General features: G+C 36.5%; 1 protein-coding gene and 1 long non-coding RNA gene across 3 annotated transcripts in view; one reads left to right on the forward strand and one right to left on the reverse strand.

Moving 5' to 3' along the window:
* FSTL1 (follistatin like 1) overlaps positions 1 to 14,971 on the reverse strand; it is a 97,052-nt gene that overhangs the window by 48,118 nt on the left and 33,963 nt on the right.
* Positions 5,495 to 14,971, forward strand: part of LOC116422377 — a 42,142-nt gene continuing 32,665 nt past the window's right edge. For both annotated transcript variants that reach the window (XR_004232991.1, XR_004232990.1), the window contains exon 1: positions 5,495 to 5,590. This is a non-coding gene — a long non-coding RNA (uncharacterized LOC116422377). The remainder of the gene's footprint in view (positions 5,591 to 14,971) is intronic.

The following is a 14,971-nucleotide window of genomic DNA, read 5'->3' on the forward strand; positions in this document are numbered from 1 at the left end:
TAGACATAAAGCAATGGAGATCCAAGGAGTTTACTTTCTCTTTAGGAAAGACAACAAATAAAATATTTGCTTGAAGTATTTCTGGTGTGAGAGACATGAGGATGATGCCCTGAAGTCATTTAGTTCAAGCCCCTCATTATACAGGTGGGGAAACTGAGGCCTCAGGGAATTAGTGACAGACAAGCTGGAATTCAGACAGATAGTAAGGAGAAGGGAATTAGAATACATCATCCTTTCTACTTGCTGTAGGCAAAATAAAAGCTGTGTTATCCAAGTCTTTTCAGCAGTACAAAAAGATCAAGAAATCACCACTTCAGATATTCCTGGATACAAGTCTCCAATTCATCCAAAGAAGCTAACTTGAATCTAAAATACCAATAGATTGGTTTATATGCTTAAATAAAACTATCACTGTGAGTCTTTTGGTGGATTGAAAAGTTTCTGTGGAAAGAAAGGGAAGTTAGCTCTGACTCACAAGCCTTTTAAAAATGTAAAAGTAATTTACATGCATTAAAAGGGAGACTAAACCTACATGAGTTCACTTATACTTAACTTGATGGAATCCCCTGCATCTCATCCACCCTACCCCACCCCAATATGCTAACAATGCTGGCTTTATAGTACTTGTCTTAGAATTACAAGAAAAAAAAAGTGAGAAAAGAACGGTAAGAAAATGGTTAGTGGAAATTCAAATGAGATTCTCAGGCAAATGATCTACAATCTTTCATTCTTGCCAAGAAACTGTCATTAAACTATGTTAAGGGTTGCCAGGGTTCACATTTACACAGCAATTCTTTCTCTAATTATTTCCACATGTGGCTCAAGGAGAACACACTGATTAAAAGTGTGTGTGTGTGGAAAGAAAGACAGACATCCCAAATCCTATCCTCTGGACCAAGATGGGGGGAAGGAAAGAAGCAGTTAAGTAGTGCATTTCAAGGGGTATTTCAAAATATGGTCTCCAGATAGCTGATTTTTAGAAATGTCTCCTGCTGGGGAACATCAAGTCTGAAGAACCATTTACCATCTCCTGTAGCTCTACCTGAAGAAAACTTTAATCACAGTTCTGGGCTTGCTTAACACAGAGGCCTCAAATTCTTCAGAAGAAAATAATGGTCTCCAAGTAGATTCATAAGGATATTGTCCAGTGGTGGGGTCCAGGGGGGGAGACTAAGGCAGGAGTCCCAACTATTGCTATCAAAAGTCAAATTAGCAAGTCCTTGACTGGGGCCCTGTCACATTATGCCTATTACAAAAACCTAGGATCTTATCCTATTGTATTGAATGAATGCAGACACTAAATTATGAATTCAGTCACTAAAATTAGTTTAAGATTTCCACAGGAGTAAGTGAGCAGCCTATTCCTCTTTTCCCTTCCAGAAAGCCATATACACAACTCAGGTAATCCATAAACAGACATCGCTCCTATGAAATTCTCCTGGCATCTCAGTTTCTTAAAGTCAGAGGGTTGGACAAAATAAACTCTCCCATCTTTGCCACTCTAAATCTATGGAGTGTTTTACTAGAAAGAGAGTAAACTGTTATTCATTCTTTATCCATTCAAAAATTCTCGTGTAGTGTATTATTACTCCTTACAATGTTGCAAACTGATTCAGTGCAGGAATGTAAATGCATTATACATTTTTTTTCTTACAGTGTTTAGCATTAACTTGTAGGGACAAAAACAAAATTTAAAATCTGTTTCTGTCCTCAAAGAAGTTTTCATTCTGATTTTGCTGTTTTGCTTTTATAGGTGAAGTAAAATGTAAGGTAATTTAAAGAGGAGTTCATTGCTGTTCAAGTATTTTTCAGTCCTATCCAACTCTTCATGATCCCACCTAGGCTTATGTTGGCAAAGATACTGTAGTAATTTGCCATTTCCTTCTCCAGCTCATTTGACAGATAAAGAAACTGAGGCAAACAGAGTAAAGTCACTTGCCCAGAGTCACATAGCTAAGGTCATATTTGAACTCAGAACTCTACCCTGAAACACCTCGTTGTCCCAATTTGAGCTACTAACAGGACCAGGAAGTTTCCTCTGGACAGTGAAACTTTAGTTGAGCCTTGATTGAAAGCTAAAGATTCTAAGAGAAGGAAGTAAGGAAAGAGGTGTCTGGGATAGCCTGGGAAGAGCCATAGAAGTGGGAGAATAAATGCTGAGTTGGGGAAACATCAAATAGAGGTTTCCTGGAACATAGAGTGGGTGAAAATATGAGACAAGTCAAATTTACATTTTATCCTAGTAGCAATAGGAAGCCATCATAAATTTTTGAGGAGGGTAGTAATGTGGTCTGACCAGTGTTTCAGGAAGAACATTGTGGCAGCTGTTTCAAGGATAAATTTGGGAGGGAGGATACTGAAAATAAGAAAACTAATTAAGAATCTGTTGCAATAGTCCAGAGAAAAAGTAATAAGGGGGCTGAACTCAGGGTGATAATTATAGAAGTAGAGAGAGGGAGATCATTCAAAGGGCATGTATGTGGAAGTGACCAGACTTAACTGATTTTCTAGGAAGAGAGATGATAAAGAAAGTTATGGTTGACTTTGAGGAAGTCATCCTTGTGTTTTACATTAAGTTGTACATAGTAGGTGTTTGGCTAACCTTTGTTAAATAAATAAACCATGAAGCAATCACACTTTCTACCACATGGAATCCAGAAATATTAAAACCCTGCATGGAGGCCCTGGTAAAAATGAAGACTCCATGTGTTGCTCAGTAGGGTTCGAGAGGAAGCAGACAGATGTAATTAGATGTTCTCATACAGTGCGTTACTATGGCAACTGATGGTCAGGAGAAAATGGTGGGGGGGAGGACTTGAAATCCAAAGATTACAATCTTCCAAGGAGATGCCAGTGGATGGCTGAACAATAAAAGACTGCAGTAGGTTTAAGTTTCACAGATGGGGGTCTTGTTCCTTTAGCTTGCCAGCTCTTGTGTACCTATAGGGCTGGTCCTATTCAGTAGGAGGGCCCCCGGCTGAGATTTTGCTAAAGGAGGTGGGATTCTGGCTGAGTCAGCTGTTATAGGACAAGCGAGCAAGTGTGTTGAATAGAACACACAAAATATACCTTCTTTGTCTTGTGTCTTGGAGATTTCTGGTTCTAATTATTCTAGTTTGCATCTGAGGTTTGGAGTATACATTAACAACTGAAATTTACATAGCTGTTTCTTTTTAAAATTAGAGCTTTTTATTTACAAAGCATATGCATGGGTAGTTTTTCAACATTGACCCTTGCAAAATCTTCTATTTCAACTTTTTCCCTTCTTCCCTCCACCTCCTCCCCCAGATGGCACGTAGTCCAATACATGTTAAATATGTTAAAGTATTACATAGCTGGTTTTAAAGTCTGACTATGGACAAATAGGTGGTCCAGTAGATAGCTGGGTCAGGAAGATCTGAATTCAAATATGGCCTCAGATACTTACTAGCTGTGTGATATGAAGCCAGTCACTTAATATTTCCTAGATTCAGCTTTTTCATCTATAAAATGGGGATAACATAGCATTTAGCCCTCCTTCCCTAGGGTTGTTGTGAGAATTAAATAGGACAATATTTGTATAACACTTTGCAAATCTTAATAGGTTAGAAAACTAATTATTATTATTGATAATCACAATAAACTTAGGTTACACAGTAACTTAATGGCAAAAAGTACTCTAGAAGCTAGTTCTGCTTTATATTATTCATTCCTATCTTAGAAAAGTGTCTTATTTTGTTTTGTATTTTTAATACCGAGAACAAAACTTAATAAATATTTTCTGTATTTCTACACATTTAGTGAATTGCTGAATATTTGTTAACATGTATAGATTCCTGAGTTTAAATCTGGATTTACTAGCTGTATGATGCTGGTCAAATCACTTAACTCTGTTTGCCTTAGTTTCCTCATCTGTAATATGAGAAGGAAAAGGCAAAACACTCTAGTATCTTTGCCAAGAAAACCCCAAATGGGCTCATAAAGATTGAGCATGATTGAAAATGACTGAACAACAACAATAGACTGACTCCTGAGGGTTTTCTTAATTGAGAGTTCACTATACCAATTAAAATCATAAGTCTGATCTCCTCACCAAAAATATTTCCAGAGCATTGCTTCTTTTCCACCCTGCTCCATCTTCTCACTATGCTACAGACACATTCTTACATAACACATGGCCGCAATGCTTGGAGATATACCAAGTAGCACCTTGCAGAACACAGATTTGAGTCAGCACTTTGTTCATTTGGTTGTTTTATTTCAAACTCTTTGTGACCCCATTTGAGTTTTTTTTAAGCTAAGATACTGGAGTCATTTGCCATTTTATTCTCCAATTCATTTGATAGATAAATAAACTGAGGCAAACAGGATTAACGACTTGATCAGGGTCACCTAGATAGTAAGTGTCTGAGGTCTCTATTTGGTGCTACCCCAATAACTTGTTCGTGCTCTTTAACTTTAATCCCATCTGTGACATAGGGCAAATCACTTTTCTTTTCTTCCAAGCTTAGCTTCCTCATTTATAAAGTGTGGAAGTATGAATGCATGACCTCTGAGTTCCTTCCCAGTCCCAACAATTCTATGATCTATGAATCTCTGATTCTATTGCCTTATCTTATTTAAGGTTAAAAATTTCTAAACATGTCTTCCCTCTAAAACTATGACTTTTTGAAAAATAATTCACTGAGTGGATGTATGAACTTGGAGTGGTATTGGAAACAACCCTACTGACATGCCTATGAGCATAAGGGGTAAATAACAGTGGAGACAGAGATCTAACCAAAACTATCTGACTGTGTGAGCTTTTTGCTTGACCAATGGGAGTAAGTAGGAATGTTTATTATTTACTTGAACTATCCTGTTCTCCAAGGGCTTACCATAGAGAGACATTCCCTCTAGAGAAAGAAATCATTCAATATGCTAATATTTTAAACCAACAAACTCATATAAATCATTCCTAGAAATGGGTTTCCATTTTCCCTATATTCTCACCCACAGTCATAGATTATTCATTTGGTGGCAATGAACACCAATACAAGTCCAAGAAATGAAGTACAAGTAGAGTGGTTGGACTTTTCCATTTTTATTCAATACCTTTCTTGCAAGTAGCCTATCTTAAGGTGACTGAACCTCCAGTCAAGAAAAGGCTTCAGCCCAGTCTCAGACACTTATTAGTTATGTGATTCTGGGCAAGCCACTTAGTTAACTTCTACCTCAGTTTTGTTTCCTACAAAATAAGGATAATAATAGAAAGAGTTATGTTGAGTTTCAAATGAGATAATATTTATAACGTGCCTGACACATAGTAGGTGCTTAATAAATGGTTATTCCATTCCCTTCTTTAGGTCTAGCCCAAGCCTCTTAAGGATCTTATTTAAGTATTGAGAGATTGATGTTTCTTCCCCTCATCCCACCCACCCCCAGTAAGTTATGGAACAGAATGTTTTGGAGAGAGCATATATAAACACAACTAAGATGAAGCATTGGAATCAGAATATAGAATGTTGAAGCCTGATAGGACCTTAGAGATCAGTCACCTAATCTAACTCTTTCCTTTTCCTGATGAAGTAACAGGTCTGGAGAGATGAAGAACCTTGACCCCAGTCACAGAGTAAGATAATCACAGAGATTTTATTATTAGTAGTATTCAGATAATTCCTAATGTAAAAACCCTTCTTGAGGGTAGATCTAATTTCTTGTTGGAAAGCTCCATCTAGTTATCCCATCAGCCACTAAACTTGCCATTTGTAGAGCCTCTATTTCTGGCATCAACAACTTTCCAGTGTCTGAGACTGATAACCTTTGGGTCATTTTTGACTTCCCTTTCCTCAATCCTCATAGCAATTCAGTGACAAATTCTGACCTGCAAAGGGTCTCTCACATTCAGATCTTCCTTTCTACTCCCATCTCCCAATTCAAATCCTGGTCCTTTTCTCAGTTATATTTTGGTAATAGTTTCCTATTTGGTTTCCTTGCCTCCAATTTCCCCCATCTATTTAACCTCAACTTTACTGCACAAGTGATATTTCTAATGTACTATTATGATGATATCATACTCCCCTATTGAAAAATAATGAATAGATCATTATCCACTGAAACAGAAGAATTTATTTTCTTTTCATCTTTCCTCTTCCCTTCCCCCTTCCTTTCTTCTCTTCCTCTCTGGTTTCTTTCTTTCTCTCTCTCTTCCTCTTTGCTCTCTCTCTCTCTCTCTCTCTCTCTCTCTCTCTCTCTCTCTCTCTCTCCCCCTTTTTCTCTTCCTCTTTTTTTCTTTCTTCTTTCCTCCCTTCATTTCTAGCTTCCTTCCTTCCATCATTCCTTCTTTCCCTCCCTTTTTCCTTTCTTCTTCCTTTCTTTCTGGGTCTACCTCACACAGGGCCTAATTCCACTGATCAATAGGGAAGTCCCAGCTATTCCAACTTGGACCACTTTTCCTCTTACTAACCAGCCTAGAGGCTTTCTGTTCCCAGAGCTCAACATATTAGCACCAGTCTTAAGGTAAGCACCCAGATTCAGTCTTAGTGCAATTCAGAACCATGAATTCAAGCAATCCACCAGTTTCAGCTTTCCTAGCACAGATTATAGGCATGTGCCACTATGTCTGACAAGAATACAGTTTTGATCCTAGATTCGCTTTTTTCCTCTTATGGAGTGTTTATACTATTTAATTGTAAAATTGGGATTAAGTATCTGGTCATAGTCTATTTGGCAAGTAAATACCCAGCCTTAGATAAACCTCTTAATTTCTTCTGTGTTTTGGGTAAACTCTCCCACTCTCCATCCTTGTACCTTTGTTTATGTCATCTCCCATGCCTACAGTAGACTTCTCTGTTCCCTTAATCTCAGTTTGTTGAAATACTTTCCTTCAGGACTCAATTCAAATGTCACTTATTCCATGAGGGTTTCCATAATCTCATCAGTAAAAGTGAGTTTTTCCTCTTCAAAGTTTGCATAGTAGTGATCTGAATCTCTTCTTTATATTTGATTCATTCTCCTTTGTAGCATAGTTTTCTATTATTTCCCCCTTACCTTTTACACATACTTCCCCATTAACTTCTTGAGAGGAGGGCTACCATTGTAGGCCCTACAGAAATGTTTTCTGAGTTCACCTGAACCAATAGTATAGACAGCTAGATGATACAATAGGTAGAGCACCAGGCCTGGAGTTGGAAAAACTCATCTTCCCAAGTTAGAATCCAGCCTCAGATACTTACTAGATATGTGACCCTGGGCAAAACACTCATCCCTGTTTGCCTCAGTTTCCTCATCTGTAAAATGAACTAGAGAAGAAAATGCAAATCAGGTAGTATTTTTTTGTCAAGAAAATCCCAAAATGGGATCACAGAAAGTTAGACATGACTGAACAACAATTACTACATATTATTACTAATGTTTTGATTTTTTTCTGGCACAGAAATCCCTGAAAAAAATTGGCCAAGTAAATACATATTCCATAAAGTTTCCCCCCCCCCCCTTTTTTTAGACAACTGATTATTTGTCTCTGTCTCTTATTTTCAGCATCACCTACACACATTTTTGGTGGTTTGAAAAATCAAAGTCAGTTGAATCAAGTGCATTTTCTTCTCTTAGGATATTCTCAGCCCACATTCTTTCTTTGCAGCAGCTGTGAAGTCACAGCTGGGGGAAAAGGGCTGGAAAACAAACTGTGCTGGCCAATCAGACTTCACTTGCCAAAAGGTCCACCAATGAGAAACTGCCAGGTACTCTGGACTTTTATAGTCTAAGTTTCTGCTTTTACAAAGCACCAAAATCCCCTGAGACTCCCTCAAACAGAACCCACCAAAATGTAAAGAATTTTCTTTTCTTTTTTTTTTTTTTCTTTTTGTCGTGGCTCCCAAGGAATATAATGGAGATCCTACACACTGATTTTTAGGGATAAACTACCTTAAATGATCACTAAGAAAAAGGTTATAAGAGTTTAAAAACACAGTAAAGTACTTATATAGAAGCATTTTTCATTCTGGAAGTTTCCATCTCTTTGCTAATTAGATAAAGGAGTATTATATATAATAGAAGACTGTACTATTTCCTCTTGGGACAAGCTTCCTTTGGGAGGAAATATAAAGTAACATAATAAGCACCAGACAAGAGACCTAGATTCTACTCTCAGCTGATTGAGCTGTGTGACCTTGAGCAAATCATTCTTCTCTACCAGCCTCAGTTTCCTCATTTGTAAAATAAGAGAATCAAGCACATTGATCTCTAGCACCTCTCTCAAGTTTAGGATTCTATGGTGCATGGTGAAATAAGGGAGAGTCACAGTTAATGCAATCATCACATTATGCTATAATAATCCCTTTCACATTTTGGGGATTAAGGGTACCCCCATGATCCAAAAATTCTTATAAAATTTTTTGACCCTTTCCCTTCCTACTAGAGAAGAAGTCTAATTTTTTTTTCTCTTATGGAGTGCTTATACTATTTAATTGTAAAATTGGGATTAAGTATCTGGTCATAGTCTATATGTGAGCAGGTCAATGTTAGGTAAAAATGCTACGTTTGTGTATTATCTGCTGGCTTTTGAATTATTTTTTTGAAAACTTTAACTTGTTACTTATTTTAATTTTTATAATAAATCATAAAGAAATTCTTTGGTATATATAATTTTTACTATTTGTTAAAGATGAAAACAAATTTTACATAATAAAGATGGATGTGCTTGTTTATTTTTACATAAAGAATTAACATTTGATCTTATTTTAACTTTAAAAAAGAAATTGTATGTACTTGTGATATTAAAAGATAAAATATACTGATACTATATGTATACTTCATGCATTCCTGAGTTTCTAAACTTTTTATGTATTATCTGCTGGTCTTTGCATTTCACTTATGGCTTCCTCAAAAGTCCCCCAAAATTCCCATTTAATTTCTTCTGCCAATCTGTGTTATGCTGAAACCATTATGGGAAATTCATGATGTGGAAGGGATAACTATATTCACTTTACCCTTTGGTTTATGTAGCAGAGACAGAGAGTTTGGGGAATGAGCCTATTAGTAATAGTAAGCTCAGATAATCAGAGGACCATGAACTTTTAAAAAAAAAAATTGGCAACAGCATTTCAATATAATTGATTTCTTTTGTAATTTTTATGCTATAATTTTTGCATTTAAAAACATTATTCTGAGTGAAGGGTTCATAGGTTTCACTAGATAACCAAAGGGGTTCTTTCTGACACATAAAAAGGACTAAGAACCCTTAAATTAGTAACTAAGCTCTTCAAGAGAGGGCTTTTAAAATATATATATTTTTACTTATGTTTTATTAGTTTATTTTGAATATATTCCGAACCATTTCCTTCTACTTGAGCCATCTCTTGTAATCAACTATAAAAAAGAGAATAAACGCAGTTCAAAAAAAAAACCAAGAAACATTATCAACTGTATGATAGTATAGACATTATTCTACACTATAGTTCACTAAACTCTACAAAAAAAGGGAAGAAGGTATATTATCTCAATTCTTTTCTGAAGCCAAGTTTGCATATGTGTGTGTGTGTGTGTGTGTGTGTGTGTATGTGTGGTTTTACTTAAAATAAAAATGACATAATCATTTTTATCAAGGCAGAATTTATTGTTCAGTTTTCCAGTCATGTCTGCCTCTTCATGGCCCTATTAAGGGTCTTCTTGGAAAAGATGCTGAGTGGTTTGTAATTTCTTCTCTCACTCATTTTACAGGTGAGGAAACTGAGGCAGATAGGGCTAAATGACTTGCCTAGAGTCACACAACTAGTAAGTATCAAGCATCTGAGGCTGCATGTGAAGTCAGATCCTTTTGACTCCAGGGCCAGTGCTCTATCCACTGCACCATCTAGTTATATTCTCATTCATTTACTTTTAACTTAACTCTTTCTCTAGAAGATTTTTGATATCTACCTTGGCTAGTGGACATTTTATATGTCAAATCAAAGCTCAGTACTAGTGTCTTATTCCTCTAATTTAAACTAATAAGACTGGGTTATCCCTTAGCCACCATTGCTATAGAAGTGACTTAGAGATAAGACTGCCAGGATGATAGAGTGGGCAGGAAAAATGACAATGTGATTGAGAATTTTTGTTTGATTGATACCTGGCAAGCAGGATTGAAGATTGCTTTCACGTTTCTAAGTGCTTCTGCTTTCTCTAGACTTAGCAACTGACAGTGTAGTGTAATCATTAACATTTCATGCTGAGGCAATAAAACAATTTTTGGATAGATTGGACAGGTGAGAGATAGACGAGAAATTAGTTTTATATGGGAACAGACAGTAAAATGTATCGTCCATCTAGTGCAGATGCTTAAGTCGGGAGGGGTGCCCAATTAGGACAGAAATGCCAACTGTAGAGGAAAAGAGCAAAGATATTTTTACCATTCTGTCAATCTTGAGGCCATTTACAAATTGGCTTGGAGCTGAGAGTATCAGAATATGGAGGAGTCTGACGGAAGCAGCCCAGCATTATTAGAGCGCTTGTTTAGAGTTGAGATGTAAAAGAGAGGGGGGGAAGATTACAACCTGTCTGATTCTATTCTTGTAGCCAAAAGAAGACTGTTACAAGAGCTGCCTGAAGGAAGATTAGGAGGAAAATGCTAGAGGAGATGTGGAAAAACACTAATGCACTGTTGGAGGGTTTGTGAAGTAGTCTAAGCATTCCAAAGAACATTTTGAAACTAGACCCAAAGGGCTATCAAACTGGGCATACTTTTGATTTATAGCAATGCCATTACTATATTAGAAAGAGATCAAAGGAAAAAGGAAAAGAATCTATCTGTCCAAAATTATTTATAGCAGTTCTTTGTGGTGGTGAAGAATTGGAAATTGAGGGGATGCCTATCAGTTGGGGAAAGCCTGAACAAATTATGGTATATGATTGTGATTGAATACTATTGGACTATAAGAAGTGATAAAGAAGAAGGAAAAACTTGGAAAGCCTTATGTGAATTGATGTAGAGTGAAACAAACAGAACCAGGAAAACACTGTACTTTTTTTTTGTAATATTGTAACAATGGTCAACCTTGAAAGACTTAGCTACTCTGATCAAGACAATGATTCAAAATAATTCCAAAGGACTCATGATAAAAAATGCTTCCTACTTCCAGAGAGAGAGAGAGAGAACTGATGAACTCTGAGTGCAGATTGAATGTCATTTTTTCACTTTATTTTCCTTGCTTTTTTGTTTTTGTTTTTATAACATGGCTAATATGGAAAAATGTTTTGTATAACTTAACATAGAAAAAGAGAAAGTGTGTGCTTTCTCTCAAAAAAAAAAAATGAGAATTAGAAAAAAAAAAAGATTTTAGGGAATACAACTAGTGCTATTATTTTAGTGCTTTTCTTCCAACCTTGTATCCCCAAGAACTAAGCAACTCCCTTGAGATGCTGGTCAGGGAGGCACAAACTTATGATCTAATCCAGGGCTCTTCCAGGAGGGTCAATATGGCTCCAGATTAATCTTCAAGGGTAAGAGAATTCTAAGAAATTCAAAGTAAAATTTTTGGTGCACTTTAGTGGATAGGCAGAAATGGATCAAGGAATCAATGAGGTTTCTTGGAAGCTCACAGCGGGGACTAATGACTAGACAATATTTTCTTTTTAATTAGAGATCTGGGTGACACATAAACTCAGTTTTAAAAGATCACTCACTGCCTGGTTGTATGTTGAATGCAGATGTTATCAGCTTGTCCTCAGAATATCTAAATTACTCTCTTAGGTATTATTTGCCCCTTACCAGACTATTGGTGCTGTTGTTATTCAGTTGCTTCAATCACGTCTGACTCTTTGTGACCACTTTTGGTGTTTTTCTTTGCAAAGATACTGTAGTGATTTGCCATTTCCTTCTCCAGCCCATTTTACAGATGAGGAAACTGAGGCAAGCAGGATAAAGTGATTTGCCCAGGGTCATATAGTTAAAAAATATCTGAGGACAAATTTCTCTTGACTCTAGGCCTAGCATTCTATCCACTGTGCCACCTAACTGCCCAGAGACTGACTACTGGGGCTGCAGTTGGCGTTTGCTTTTGGCTCTCCATTTTTAGTGTCAGGTTTCTAAATGGTTTCCAAAAAACAAAACCAAAATAAATCAAGAAAGCACAATGAATGATTGTGGAAATTATTAATGTAAAAAAAATCAAAATATTAAAAGTTAAAAACCAAAATAAGGAGGTCAGACTAGACAATCTCTAAGGTCTAGTCCAGCTATAAAACTGTGATATGCTGATCCCTATGGACCATCCCTACCAACTTTTAAAAACTAATTTTATTCCTCATATGTCCTATTCTAACCTACTTTTAAGCTCAGAACTATTTTAATATGCTTCACTACCTAGTCTGAATACCACTGACTTTTAATCTCTGACTTTTTCCTCTCCTCCAGAGATAATGTCAATGATTCCCTTGAGAATTGCCATTGTCATATTTGAGTATGTGTTACCCCAATATATACACATACACCTCTCTCTCTCTTTCTCTCTCCCTCTCTCTCTCTCTCTCTCCCCCTCTCTCTCTCTCACACACACACACACACACACACACACACACACACACACACACAGCTCTCTAATCTAGTCTGGCAGAGGAAAAGGCTTTTTACCTAGAATGAAACAGTAAATCAATGGAGAATGAGCAAGTCTCTTCCCCTCAAGATATTGCAATAACTATGGACCATACTATAATGGAGCCCAATAAACCATACATTCAATTTACATTGCATAGAAGGTTGTAACAGGATGAAGAGGCATCTGTTCCTGAAGTGCAGCCATCAGAGAGGAGGAGCACAGTTGTTCTCCAGTCTTAAAAATAATAATGTGCATCAACTTTAGGACAGGAGATAAAGCTTCATTTATTTGATTGAAATACCAAAAAGATATGAAGTAGGATGCAATTTTCTAAGTTGGAATATGATGAAGTCACTCATGTTAATAATCTCTATTTCAAAAAAGCCGTTTTTACTTTTATCTATATGATAACATCATCATGATTTTCATATTTTGTCTGAAACAGGAGATGGCCTATAATGGGGGTCCTTAGCATAACCTTTCAACTTTTAAACTGAAGGGCACAGAAATATCTTAAAATCTCCATTAAATCACTACACACTTCTCAGATTGACTAAGAAGACAGGAAAAGATAATGATGAATGTTGGAGGGAATGTGGAAAAACTGGAACAGCAATAACATTGTTGGTGGAATTGTGAACTGATTCAACTATTCTGGAAAGCAATATGGAACTATGCCCAAAGGGCTTACCCTTTGATCCAGCAGTGTCTCTACTGGGCTTATATCCCAAAGATAAGGAGGGAAAGGGACCCACATGGGCAAAATGTTTGTGGCAGCCCTGTTTGTATTGGCCAGAAACTGAAAACTGAGTGGATGCCCATTAACTGGAAAATGGTTGAATAAGTTATGGTATATGAATGTTATGGAATATTATTGTTCTATAAGGAACAACCAGCAGGAAGATTTCAGAAAGGCCTGGAGAGACTTACATAAACTGATGCTGAGTGAAATGAGCAGAACCAAGAGATCATTGTACATGGTAACAACAAGAATATACGATGATCAATTCTGATGGATGTGGATCTTTTCAACAATGAGATGGTCCAGACCACTTCCAATTGATTTGTGATATAGAGAGCCATCTGCACCCACAGAGATGACTACAGGGACTGAGTATGGATCATAGCCTAGTATTTTCAACTTTTTGTTGTTGTTTGCTTGCTTTTTTTCCTCTCATTTTTTCCCTTTTTGATTTGGTTTTTCTTGTGCAGTATGATAATTGTGGAAATATATATAGAAGAATTGCACATGTCTAACATATATTGGATTACTTGCCATGTAGGGGAAGAGGTGGGAGAAGGGAGGGAAAAAAATTTGGAATACAAGATTTTGCTACAGTGAATATTGAAAACTATCTACACATATGTTTTGAAAATAAAAAAAGCTTTAAAAAATTAAAAAAAAAAAACAACACAAAAATCTCCACCAAAAAGTTTGTGTATAATGAATACAAAAAGGTTACAGTTCATCTACATCACCAGGCCAACCTTAATTTGAAGGCCCAGTTAATTTTCAGTGCAAATCAACACACACAAAAATCTTTCCAGGCTTCTTTACTCCCCTCTCTTTACCCTGAGTCCTGCTTTTTAGTTTCTCCTCTAAGGCAATCAAGAAAGAAAATCATAGAATCAAAGGTGTGCTTACACCTAATGTGGGTCTTTCCAAGTGAGTCAGTTTACATTGAACATCAGCCAGACTCTTTGGCTAATGTTGGATGGGAGTTTGCTATTGAATGCTATATTGGTTACGACTACAGCCTTGAGGAGAGGCCTTAACCTTAAAAATGAAAAACTAAATTAAGAGAAGAACTTCTCAGTATGTGGCTGTATTTGAGGTCAAGGATACATAAAAGAAGAGAAAGAACCTAAAAAAATTGAGAGTGTGGAAGAAAAGAAGGAAACAAAAACTCCAAACATTTCTTCAATAAATTCCAAGATCCTCAGATAAAAACTCATGTGTATATTTTGTTTCTGAATCTATCATTCTCTGTCCCCTAAATAATCAATCATTCTATTAACAAGCATTAATTACATGCTTCCCGGATGTCAGACACTGTGCTAATCAACTAATCAACATTTATTAAGCATCAACCATGTGCCAGGCACTATGCTAATAGCTGGGAATGAAAAAAGGGGCAAAAGACATTATCTCCCCTCAAAGAGTTTACAATTTAATGGGAGACACAGGAACTGTATTTTCTACATAAACTCTTGAAAGGTGACATTCATAAAGAAGTTGAATGTAGAGAAATTCTTGTAAATGAGTACAGAATCTCAAACAAGCAGCAAAGGCAGTTGTGAACCAATACACAAAAGAAAGCATTAACAATCTAAGAAAAGTACCCCTTATTTTTGTGATTCTTATAAAAATAGGAAATTAGGCCATGATCAGGAGCAATGGTGAACATGATAATTATTACTAGGTGTATTAATTTTGC

Source organism: Sarcophilus harrisii, chromosome 3 (genome assembly GCF_902635505.1).
Source record: "Sarcophilus harrisii chromosome 3, mSarHar1.11, whole genome shotgun sequence".
Classification (NCBI taxonomy): domain Eukaryota; kingdom Metazoa; phylum Chordata; class Mammalia; order Dasyuromorphia; family Dasyuridae; genus Sarcophilus; species Sarcophilus harrisii.